Here is a 12,663-nt window from a genome sequence, read left to right as displayed (position 1 = left end):
ACTCTTGGCACCCAGGCTGAAATGCAGTGGCACGATCTTGGCTTACTGCAAGCTCCACCTCCCAGGTTCAAGTGATTCTCTTGTCTCAGCCTCCTGAGTAGCTGGGATTACAGGCATGCGCCACCACATCCGGCTAATTTTCTATTTTTAGTAGAAATGGGGTTTCACCAAGTTAGCCAGACTGGAACTCCTGATTTCAGGTGATCTGCCTACCTTGGCCTCCCTGGCCTGTTTTGTTTTTCAAGACAGGATCTCACTCCATCGGACAGGCTAGAGTTCTGTGGTGTGATTGAGGCTTACTGCAATCTCAACCTCCTGAACTCAGGTGATCCTCTCACCTCTGCCTCCTGAGTAGCTGGGACTATAAGCGTGGACCACCACAACTGGCTAATTTTTAAATTTCTCATAGAGACGGGATTTTGCCATGTCGCCCAGGCTACATGGAAAGTTATTTTATTCATATGTTTCTTTTGTAAGAAGAGGAGGTCTCCAGTGTTTGTTTTTGTTTGTTTGTTTGTTTTTAATCTTCAGGTCACTCTAGAATGTTTCCAATGTGGAGGAAAGGGGCAGGGCAAAACTAACTGATGAACTCACTACATGGCAGAATAGCTTAAGAAACAAGCTGACTCAAGAAATTACAGATCATTTATAGAGCCATTGCTGCCTTCAAAGGTGGGCAGTGCATTTTTAAAAACACATTTATGTATTTATTTTTTTTGGTGGCAAGGTCTTGCTCTGTTGCCCAGGCTAGAGTGCAGTGGCATGATCTTGGCTCATTGCAACCTCCACCTACAGGGTTCAAGCCATCCTCCCACCTCAGCCTCCCAAGTAGCTGGAAGAATAGGTTAGTGTCACCAGGCCCCGTGAATTTTTGTATTTTTTGTAAAGACAGGGTCTCACTATGTTACCCAGGCTTGTCTTGAACTCCTGAGCTCAAGCCATCCTCCTGCTCAGTCTTCCAAAGTGCTAGGATTACAGGCCTGAGCCACGGCTCCCAGTCAACACATTTATTTAGTTTTAGGAAATACAGTATAGTTCACCTAATTAATATATAACTGCTTTCACTACATCTTGAGAGATTCAGGAAAGTTCTTGCTAATAATAAGGCCTAGCATGGAACTAGGATGTACTTTGCATTTGTATAACCCAGGTGGAAGAGCACACATAGGCTAAAGAAACAAACAAAAAAACCAATAAAAGAACAACAGGGCCCAGCCAGGGTGAAGGTACCTTAAGGCAACAAGAGAGGGAGGAAGGGGCTTCCGAGAAGCAGGGAAGAAAAAAAACTTCAGAAATAAGTGTTAGAGGCCTGTTGCAGTGGCTCACTAATTCCAGCACTTCGGGAGGGTGAGGCAGACAGATCACTCGAGGTCAGGAGTTCAAGACCAGCCTGGCCAACATGGCGAAACCCCATCTATACAAAAAACACAAAAATTTGCTGGGCATGGTTGCATGCGCCTGTAATCCCAGCTATTTGGGAGGTGAAAGTGGGAGGTTGAATCTGTTTAGTAAATTGGGGGCTTAGAATATTTCATTTTTGGTTTACAAGGGCTTGAGTTCTCCTTGTGGCCTGTCTCCATATGGAATTTCCTCTAATTACAGTTTTCAGGAGCTATTTGATCTCTCAGCTCTAAGCATACAAACCCCTTAAGACTCCTCTGTAGAGAAAGGTTGGGTTACCCACAAAGGGAAGCCCATCAGACTAACAGCAGATCTCTTGGCAGAAACTCCACAAGCCAGAAGAGAGTGGGGGCCAGTATTCAACATTCTTAAAGAAAAGAATTTTCAACCCAGAATTTCATATCCAGCCAAACCAAGTTTCATAAGTGAAGGAGAAATAAAATCCTTTACAGACAAGCAAATGCTTAGAGATTTTGTCACCACCAGGCCTGCCCTACAAGAGACCCTGAAGGAAGCACTAAACATGGAAAGGAACAACCGGTACCAGCCATTGCAAAAACATGCCAAAATGTAAAGACCATTGATGCTAGGAAGAAACTGCATCAACTAACGAGCAAAATAACCAGCTAATACCACAATGACAGGATCAAGTTCACACATAACAATATTAACCTTAAATGTAAATGGACTAAATGCTCCAATTAAAAGACACAGACTGACGAATTGGATAAAGAGTCAAGACCCATCAGTTTGCTGTATTCAGGAGACCCATCTCACATGCAGAGACACACATAGGCTCAAAATAAAGGGATAGAGAAAGATCTACCAAGCAAATGGAGAACAAAAAAAAGCAGGAATTGCAATCCTAGTCTCTGAAAAAACAGACTTTAAACCATCAAAGATCAAAAGAGACAAAGAAGGCCATTACATAATGGTAAAGGGATCAATTCAACAGGAAGAGCTAACTATCCTAAATATATATGCACCCAATACAGGAGCACCCAGATTCATAAAGCAAGTCCTTAGAGACTTACAAAGAGACTTAGACTCCCATACAATAATAATGGAAGACTTCAACACCCCACTGTCAACATTAGACAGAGCAACGAGACAGAAAGTTAACAAGGATATCCAGGAATTGAACTAAACTCTGCACCAAGCGGACCTAATAGACATCTACAGAACTCTCCACCCCAAATCAACAGAATATACATTCTTCTCAGCACCACATCGCACTTATTCCAAAATTGACCACATAGCTAGAAGTAAAGCACTCCTCAGCAAATGTAAAAGAACAGAAATTATAACAAACTGTCTCTCAGACCACAGTGCAATCAAACTAGAACTCAGGACTAAGAAACTCAATCAAAACCTCTCAACTACATAGAAACTGAACAACTTGCTCCTGAATGACTACTGGGTACATAATGAAATGAAGGCAGAAATAAAGATTTTCTTTGAAACCAATGAGAACAAAGATACAACATACCAGAATCTCTGGGACACATTTAAAACAGTATGTAGAGGGAAACTGATAGCACTAAATGCCCACAAAAGAAAGTAGGAAAGATCTAAAATTGACACCCTAACATCACAATTAAAAGAACTAGAGAAGCAAGAGCAAACACACTCAAAAGCTAGCAGAAGGCAAGAAATAATTAAGATCAGAGCAGAACTGAAGGAGATACAGACACGAAAAACCCTCCAAAAAATCAATGAATCCAGGAGCTGGTTTTTTGAAAAGATCAACAAAATTGATGGACCACTAGCAAGACTAATAAAGAAGAAAAGAGAGAAGAATCAAATAAATGCAATAAAAAATGATAAAGGGGATATCACCACCAATTCCACAGAAATACAAACTACCATCAGAGAATACTATAAACACCTCTATGCAAATAAACTAGAAAACCTAGAAGAAATGGATAATTTCCTGGACACTTACACTCTCCCAAGACTAAACCAGGAAGAAGTTAAAACCCTGAATAGACCAATAGCAGACTCTGAAATTGAGGCAATAATTAATAGCCTACCAACCAAAAAAAGTCCAGGACCAGATGGATTCACAGCCGAATTCTACCAGAGGTACAAAGAGGAGTTGGTACCATTCCTTCTGAAACTATTCCAATCAATAGAAAAAGAAGGAATCCTCCCTAACTCATTTTATGAGGCCAACATCATCCTGATATCAAAACCTGGCAGAGACACAACAAAAAAAGAGAATTTTAGACCAATATCCCTGATGAACATCGATGCAAAAATCCTCAATAAAAGACTGGCAAACTGAATCCAGGAGCACATCAAAAAGCTTATCCACCATGATCAAGTGGGCTTCATCCCTGGGATGCAACTCACTACATGGCAGCATAGCTCAAGAAACAAGCTGACTCAAGAAATTACAGATCATTTATAGAGCCATTGATTTGCATTTCAACATACGCAAATCAATAAACGTAATCCAGCATATAAACAGAACCAAAGACAAAAACCACATGATTATCTCAATAGATGCAGAAAAGGCCTTTGACAAAATTCAACAGTCCTTCATGCTAAAAACTCTCAATAAATTTGGCACTGATGGAACGTTTCTCAAAATAATAAAAGCTATTTATGACAAACCCACAGCCAATATCATACTGAATGGGCAAAAACTGGAAGCATTCCCTTTGAAAACTGGCACAAGACAGGGATGCCTTCTCTCACCACTCCTATTCAACATAGTGTTGGAAGTTCTGGCTAGGGCAATCAGGCAAGAGAAAGAAATCAAGGGGATTCAGTTAGGAAAAGAAGAAGTCAAATTGTCCCTGTTTGAAGATGACATGATTGTATATTTAGAAAACCCCATCATCTCAGCCCAAAATCTCCTTAAGCTGATAAGCAACTTCAGCAAAGTCTCAGGATACAAAATTAATATGCAAAAATCACAAGCATTCTTATATACCAGTAACAGACAAACAGAGAGCCAAATCATGAACGAACTCCCATTCACAATAGCTTCAAAGAGAATAAAATACCTAGGAATCCAACTTACAAGGGATGTAAAGGACCTCTTCAAGGAGAACTACAAACCACTGCTCAGTGAAATGAAAGAGGACACAAACAAATGGAAGAACATACCATGCTCATGGATAGGAAGAATCAATATCGTGAAAATGGCCATACTTACCAAAGTAATTTATAGATTCAACGCCATGCCCATCAAGCTACCAATGACTTTCTTCACAGAATTGGAAAAAACTGCTTTAAAGTTCGTATGAAAGCAGAAAAGAGCCCGCATTGCCAAGACAATCCTAAGTCAAAAGAACAAAGCTGGAGGCATCATACTACCTGACTTCAAACTATACTACAAGGCTGCAGTAACCAAAACAGCATGGTACTGGTACCAAAACAGAAATATAGACCAATGGAACAGAACAGAGTCCTCAGAAATAATACCACACATCTACAGTCACCTGATCTTTGACAAACCTGAGAAAAACAAGAAATGGGGAAAGGATTCCCTATTTAATAAATGGTGCTGGGAAAACTGGCTAGCCATAAGTAGAAAGCTGAAACTGGACCCTTTCCTTACTCCTTACACGAAAATTAATTCAAGATGGATTAGAGACTTAAATGTTAGACCTAATACCATAAAAACCCTAGAAGGAAACCTAGGTAATACCATTCAGGACATAGGCATGGGAAAGGACTTCATGTCTAAAACACCAAAAGCAATGGCAACAAAAGCCAAAATTGACAAATGGGATCTCATTAAACTAAAGAGCTTCTGCAAAGCAAAAGAAACTACCATCAGAGTGAACAGGCAACCTACAGAATGGGAGAAAATTTTTGCAATCTACTCATCTGACAAAGGGCTAATATCCAGAACTTACAAAGAACTGAAACAAATTTACAAGAAAAAAACAAACAACCCCATCAAAAAGTGGGGAAGGGATATGAACAGACATTTCTCAAAAGAAGATATTCATACAGCCAACAGACACATGAAAAAATGCTCATCATCACTGGCCATCAGAGAAATGCAAATCAAAACCACAATGAGATACCATCTCACACCAGTTAGAATGGCAATCATTAAAAAGTCAGGAAACAACAGGTGCTGGAGAGGATGTGGAGAAATAGGAACACTTTTACACTGTTGGTGGGATTGTAAACTAGTTCAACCATTGTGGAAAACAGTATGGCGATTCCTCAAGGATCTAGAACTAGAAATACCATATGACCCAGCCATCCCATTACTGGGTATATACCCAAAGAATTATAAATCATGCTGCTATAAAGACACATGCACATGTATGTTTATTGCGGCACTATTCACAATAGCAAAGACTTGGAATCAACCCAAATGTCCATCAGTGACAGACTGGATTAAGAAAATGTGGCACATACACACCATGGAATACTATGCCGCCGTAAAAAAGGATGAGTTCGTGTCCTTTGTAGGGACATGGATGCAGCTGGAAACCATCATTCTCAGCAAACTATTGCAAGAACAGAAAACCAAACATCGCATGTTCTCACTCATAGGTGGGAATAGAACAATGAGATCACTTGGACACGGGTAGGGGAACATCACACACTGGGGCCTATTGTGGGGACGGGGGAAGGGGGAGGGATGGCATTGGGAGTTATATCTGATGTAAATGACGAGTTGACGGGTGGTGACGACTTGATGAGTGCAGCACACCAACATGGCACATGTATACATATGTAACAAACCTGTAAGTTGTGCATATGTACCCTAGAACTTAAAATACAAGAAAAAAAAAAAAAAAGACTCCTCTGTAGTAGATGCTCTGAACGGGGCCAGTGCTGGGAAGGAGGTCTATTTTTTTTTTTTTTTTTTTTTTTTGACTCAATTCTTTCATCAGAGTTTCAGTGAGTTCCAAAGTAGTGAATGAAGAGGAAACATGTGAAGCAGTTGCACAGTTTTTTCAGAGTAAATCTGGAAATGAAGATATTAGTTCCTACAGGTGGGAGGGGTGAGCAGAGGCAGATTTACCATGAAGTTAATATGAGGGTCTCTGAAGGCTTGTATCTCTCTCTACCTCTTTTTTTTTTTTTTTTTTTTTTTAAGATAAGGCCTCACTCTGTTGCCTAGGATGGAGTGGTGTGATCTCAGTGGCGTGATCTCAGCTTATTGCAGCCTTGACCTCCTGGGCTCAAGCGATCCTCCCACCTCAACCTCTCAGGTAGCTGGGACTACAGGTATGTGCCACCACACCCACCTAAATTCTGTTATTTTTTTGGTAGAGAAGGGGTTTCGCCATGTTGGCCAGGTTGGTCTTGAACTCCTGAGCTCAAGCAATGCACCTGCCCCAGTCTTCCAAAGTGCTGGGATTACAGGCGTAAACCACCACACCCAACCTCATTTAAAATTTTAATTTTGATGTTAGTTTCTAAAATAACACCCCCATCCCCAAATTAAGCCTTTAGGCTCTAAAAACCTGGATCAATTCTGGATATGGGAAGTGGGGTTGAAGAGAGATAGTATGTTTCAATCCATTCAAATTAAGCAATTAAAAACTGTAAAAGAAAGTGATAGTTTTAAAATTGCTAGTACTGGCTGGCTAATTTTGTATTTTTAGTAGAGACAAGGGTTCACCATGTTGGTCAGGCTGGTGTTGAACTTCTGACCTCAGGTGATCCATCAGCCTCGGCCTCCCAAAGTGCTGGGATTACAGCTGTCAGCCACCTTGCCCAGCCTGAATCTCGTGATCTTTAAAGCCAACATGTCAACTAGCTAATGTGATAAATTAAATAATGCCCAAAGAAATAAGAACCAGATGTAACATGGAAAATTTAGTTGTGATTTGACATTGGTTATATTTAAATCACGCAACAGGTAAATTTTAAGCAGACATGAAAGGCAGGATCTGCCTTAGCAAATCCTTAGAGATGTTTTAGGGCAGGAAGCTCTGCTGTTGCAGAATTAAATCTCTAGTAGCTTTACACAAAAATGTACAAATAGTTTCCATCATCTTTCTGTGCCACCATAATGGTGTGCATGAATGCCAAAAAGAGACCCAAACACCAGGTTCTTATCAGGTCATGCTCCAAAGTCACGGTCTGGTTTCTAACTGCAATGACGAAGCATTGTTATATTGGTGAATTAAAAGTCATTGATGATCCCAGAGCTGGGAAAATTGTTGTGAACCTCATAGGCAGGTTAAACAAGTGTGGAGCAATCAGCTTCAGATTTGATGTGCAATTCAAAGATCTAGAAAACTGGGCCGGGTGCAGTGGCTCACACTTGTAATTTCAGCACTTTGGGAGGCCGAGGCCTGTAGATCACTCGAAGTCAGGAGTTCGAGACCAGCCTGGCCAACACGGTGAAACCCCATCTCTACTAAAAATACAAAAATTAGCTGAGCATGGTGTGGGCACCATAATCCCAGCTACTCGGGAGTCTGAGGCAGGAGAATCTCTTGAACCCAGGAGACGAAGGTTGCAGTGAGCCAAGACCTCGCCATTGCACTCCAGACTGGGTGACAAGAGCGAGACTCTATCTCAAAAAAAAAAAAAAAGATTAGAAAAGTGACAGAATAATTTGTTGCCATCTCACCAGTTTGGTTTTGCTGTACTGATGACCTCAACTGGCATCATGGACTGAGAAGAAACAAGATAAAAACATAGGAGAAAAAATCCTGGGACTTTTTTTTTTTTTTTTAGGAATAAATAAATACATACAAATAAAATGTCTCAATGGAGGGAAGAATACATGTGGGAGAATTCTGATTTCCAGCCTTCCCCTCTACTCCTCCATTTCCAACTTGGTCTTTTCACAGAATAGAAACATATAGCGTCTGCTGCTCAGGAGGACCAAGTCTGGTGCTAGCAGGAGTAAACGGAAGGCCAGGCTGCCCAAATCTACCCACCTCCCCATGAAACATTACGGATTGCATATCCAATAGCATTGTTCTGGTTTGCATCTTAACCTCTGAGGCTCGTAAACCGTGGGAAACCTTTGTTAGGGACAGCTACATTACTCCTATTAGCATCTTGGACCTTGGCTCCTGGATGCTGTCCAGGTCTCATATTGCTGAAGTCTTACTTATTCAGATCTCTCTGACTTGGCATTCCACACCCATAAAGTAGCTCAATCTCATCTTGACTCCTAGCCAAATGATGCTCCCAGCAGTATCTTTTTTGACAGAGATTAAGGTTCATTCTATGTTATACATCCAAACATTTGATATAAATTATGACTCATGTTTAAACTGGTTAATAAGTATCTACCACTGAAGCCAGAGAAACAAGACAAGATTAAGAAATTAGAATGGCGGCCGGGCACGGTGGCTCATGCCTGTAACCCCAGCACTTTGGGAGGCTGAGGCAGGTGGATCACCTGAGGTTGGGAGTTTGAGACCAGCCTGACCAGCATGGAGAAACCCTGTCTCTACTAAAAATACAAAAATTAGCCGGGTGTGGTGGCAGGCACCTGTAATCCCAGCTACTTGGGAGGCTGAGGCAGGAGAATCACTTGAACCCTGGAGGCAGAGGTTGCAGTGAGCTGAGATTTCGCCATTGCACTCCAGCCTGGACTCCAAGAGCAAAACTCTGTCAAAAAAAAAAAGAAAGAAAGAAAAAGAGAAAGAAAGATTTTTCCCTCCCTCCTTCCCTTCCTTCTGGAAGTTTGCAAGACTTTTTTTTTTTTTTTTTTTTTGAGACGGAGTCTTGCTCTGTCACCCAGGCTGGAGTGCAGTGGTGCGATCTTAGCTCACTGCAAGCTCTGCCTCCCGGGTTCAAGTCACTCTTCTGCCTCAGCTTCCCAAATAGCTGGGATTACAGGCGCCCACCACCACACCTGGCTAATTTTTTGTATTTTTAGTAGAGATGGCGCTTCACCATGTTAGCCAGGATGGTCTCGATCTCCTGACCTCGTGATCCACCTGCCTCAGCCTCCCAAAGTGCTGGGATTACAGGTGTGAGCCACCGTGCCCAGGCAAGATTTTTTTTTTTTTAAGAAACAGATTGCACATGGTGGTGGGCATCTGTAATCCCAGCTACTTGGGAGGCTAAGGAGGGAGAATCGCTTGAACCCAGGAGACAGAGGTTGCAGTGAGCCGAGATCGTGTCACTGCACTCCAGCCTGGGCGACAAGAGCGAAACTCTGTCTCAAAAAAATAAATAAATAAAAAATAAGAATAAAAAAAAAAGATTTCCTTCCTTCTCTCCTCCCTCCTTTATCCTTCCTTCCTCCCTCCCTCCCTCCCTCCCTCCCTCCCTCTCTCTTTCTTTCTTTCTTTCTCTTTTCTTTCTAATTTGGAACACAAACACTTTATTTAAATGCATATCTCAATTCCTCTGTGGCCGGCAAAAAATAAAATAAAAGAGCAGGTCATGGCACAGACCAAGTGGTCGAACCCAATATTAAAGACCCAGTGAGCAGCCAAGCTCAGTGCAACCTCCAGGCCTCTTGCTCTGACTCCAACAGGGTGAGCACACAGCCCTTACACACGGAGCCTTTTACACTGCGGATGATGGAGTGGCTTGTGTCGTCCACAAATTCCTGCGTGTACTGTCCCTGAGAGCTGGTTCTGCCCAGGACCGTGGTGACCCTGGCCAGCTAGACAGGCTGCACGTGGCTGGTGTCCATGATGGCGATGCAGCAGCAGTTGGGAGGAGAGAAGAAATACATTCCTTTACAAAGCAAGCAATTATTTAAAATATTCACGGTAATTCAGTGCTCATTAGCTGTACTCAGTAAATATTTATTGAACACCTACTATGTGCTAGGTACACAAAGTACACTGGTTACAAATTCTTGAAAAATAGTAGTGGTAGCAAAAAGCAACAAAACTTTCAGCCCTGCCCTTACGGAACTCACATTCTAGTGGGCAGGGAGAAAATAACCGGAAAAAGGACCAGCACAATGGCTCATGCCTGTAATCCTAGCACTTTGGGAGGCCAAAGTGAGTTGATCACTTGAGACCAATCTGAGCAATGTGGCAAAACCCCATCTCTACAAAAAATACAAAAAGCACTCAGGCTTGGTGGTCAGCCGAGAGGAAAGAGAGACAGAGAGAGAGAGAGAAAGAGAGAAAGAGGCCGGGTATGGTGGCTCAGGCCTGTAATCCCAGCACTTTGGGAGGCCAAGGTGGGTGGATCACGAGGTCAGGAGTTCGAGACCAGACTGGCCAATATGGTGAAACCCCATCTCTACTAAAAAAAAAATACAAAAATTAGACAGGCATGATGGTGCAGCCCTTTAATTTCAGCTACTCAGGAGGCTGAGGCAGAAGAATCACTTGAACCTGGGAGGCGGAGGTTGCAGTGAGCGGAGGTTGCAATGAGTCAAGATCACACCACTGTACTTCAGCCTGGGTGACAGAGCAAGATGAAAGAAAGAAAGGGAAGAAAGGGAAGAAAGGAAGGAAGGAAGGAAGGAAGGAAAGAAGGAAGGAGGGAGGGAGGGAGGGAAGGAAGGAAGGAAGGAAGGAAGAAAGGAAGGAAGGAAGGAAGGAAGGAAGGAAGGAAGGAAGGAAGGAAGGAAGGAAGGAAACTAGAAAAAAAATAAGCAAAAATATAGGACATTTTAGGTGAAGGTAAGCACTAGGAAAGAAAGAAAAACAGCAGGGAAGGGATGTTGGCGGGGCAGGGGGTCGGGGGTGGCAATTTATACAGTTTGGCCAAGGAAGACATTATAATGCACTTAGTCCTTAGTTTAGAACATGTAGCATTTCACCTGTACCGAGAGATGCCTGAAATATTTCATACATGACCAAAATAATAATATAAGAGGCAATAAAAAAGTGCAGGGTTTTAGGGTTCTAGATATCAGCACTTAAATGTATGGTAATTATTAAATGTATGGTAAGAACTCTTGTACTATATACACCTAGTTTCAACTTCAATTTAATAACAAATTCTTTGGGGTCTCTTTCTTTCTTTCTTTCTTTTTTTTTTTTTTCCCGAACAAAGCTTCCCAAGAAGCAGAAGGGCTGAATTTTCTCTAGTCCAGGAAGACCGCAAGGCTACTGTGCTCCGGATATCTCGTTTTTATTATTTTATTCCCCAGATCGCAAGACAGTGTCTGGCACATACCATTCAACACAAGTTTGGTACCTGGAACCCACTGGACCCACTGAATGTGCATGTCCAATAACTATTAACTATATGTGTTGGTCCAAGGGAGGAGGTCGAGCAACCAGATCTGCTCCATCACAGCCCATCTCAGTCGCTTCATTCAAGTCAGCGGGGTGAGGTTGAGGGGATTCCAACTTCACAAGGGCAGATTTCTCATGGATTCTCTTTCTCTGGTTGTACTGGAACGCTTTCTGGCGTTATTCCTCTGCTGGGACAGTATGAATTTATGAAACGTGGTCCTGTCTGCCCTAAAGCCAGGGTCTCACTGAGACGGACAACGATGCTGGAGCAAGAATAAAGTTCGTCCCGGGCCTGCGTACGGTACAGCTTGGGAAGCCCTTGTGGAGCTGAGGGTGATGCCCACTTCTTTGTCTCCCTCATTCTGTTTCGGTGGCTCTCTCGTTCCCAGTTCCAAGCTGCCCACTTGTTAGAGAAGCCACTACTTACCAGGTATCTGGTTTAATAAAACACAGCCAGAGCGACTGCATATTAAAGTGAGTAACTAGGCACTCACAGGGCACCTATAAGGTTAATGCTAAAGGTCTGAAAAGAGCCGCATTCTAAGCTGAGCAGCAGTTATAATTACACAATATTTATGACCATACAGGACTTCTCCCACCAAGTCTATGGAATATCCAGATGTCCTAATTTTTTTTTTTTTTTTTTTTTTTTTTGACAAGGTCTCACTCTGTCACCCAGGCTGGAGGGCAGTGTGTTGCTATCTCAGCTCACTGCAACCTCCGCCTCCCAGGTTCAAGTAATTCTCCTGCCACAGCCTCCCGAGTAGCTGGGACTACAGGCATCCATCACCACGCCTGGTTGCTTGCTTTTTTTTTTTCTCTCCCAAATAGATAGCATCTCAGTATGTTGCCCAGGCTGGTGTCGAACTCCTGGGCTCAAGGGAGCCTCCTGTCCGGCCTCTCACAGTGCTGGGATTACAGAAGTGGCCACTGAGCCCGGCCCAGCCCTCTACTCAGAGATAACGTCAATGCGCAGGCTTAGGTTGAAGGATTAATGGTCATTAGTGCACCAACAGCCCCTACCTTTAGTGGGCACATCAGCACATTCCACGTTTAATCACAGCTCCTCACAGTTGCCTCTAAGTAGTGACACCACGGAAGGACGGGAGTTCCTCCTCCTACAGTCTGAGGACTTGCGACTCTGTAACGGAGT

The 12,663-nt window shown here is 42.7% G+C and overlaps 1 protein-coding gene and 1 pseudogene across 2 annotated transcripts in view; both read right to left on the bottom strand.

The window, feature by feature from the left end:
• The window catches only part of SPATA45 (spermatogenesis associated 45), a 34,259-nt gene extending 21,619 nt beyond the window's left edge, over window positions 1-12,640 (bottom strand). Inside the window, exon 1 of the mRNA XM_037985576.2 lies at window positions 12,534-12,640. The gene's annotated coding sequence lies outside the window, so the exon portion shown is untranslated. The remainder of the gene's footprint in view (window positions 1-12,533) is intronic.
• LOC140710241 (small ribosomal subunit protein eS28-like) lies at window positions 9,684-12,625 on the bottom strand (annotated as a pseudogene). Its single transcript, XR_012091190.1, has 2 exons — window positions 12,534-12,625; window positions 9,684-11,944 (listed from the first exon to the last, which is right to left on the bottom strand). The product of XR_012091190.1 is annotated as a small ribosomal subunit protein eS28-like (transcript).
• Window positions 12,641-12,663: the final 23 nt, after the last annotated feature.

This window comes from Chlorocebus sabaeus, chromosome 25 (assembly GCF_047675955.1).
Source record: "Chlorocebus sabaeus isolate Y175 chromosome 25, mChlSab1.0.hap1, whole genome shotgun sequence".
Classification (NCBI taxonomy): Eukaryota; Metazoa; Chordata; class Mammalia; order Primates; family Cercopithecidae; genus Chlorocebus; species Chlorocebus sabaeus.
Note: the sequence above shows the minus strand (reverse complement) of the source record. Positions and strands in the feature narration are given on the sequence as shown.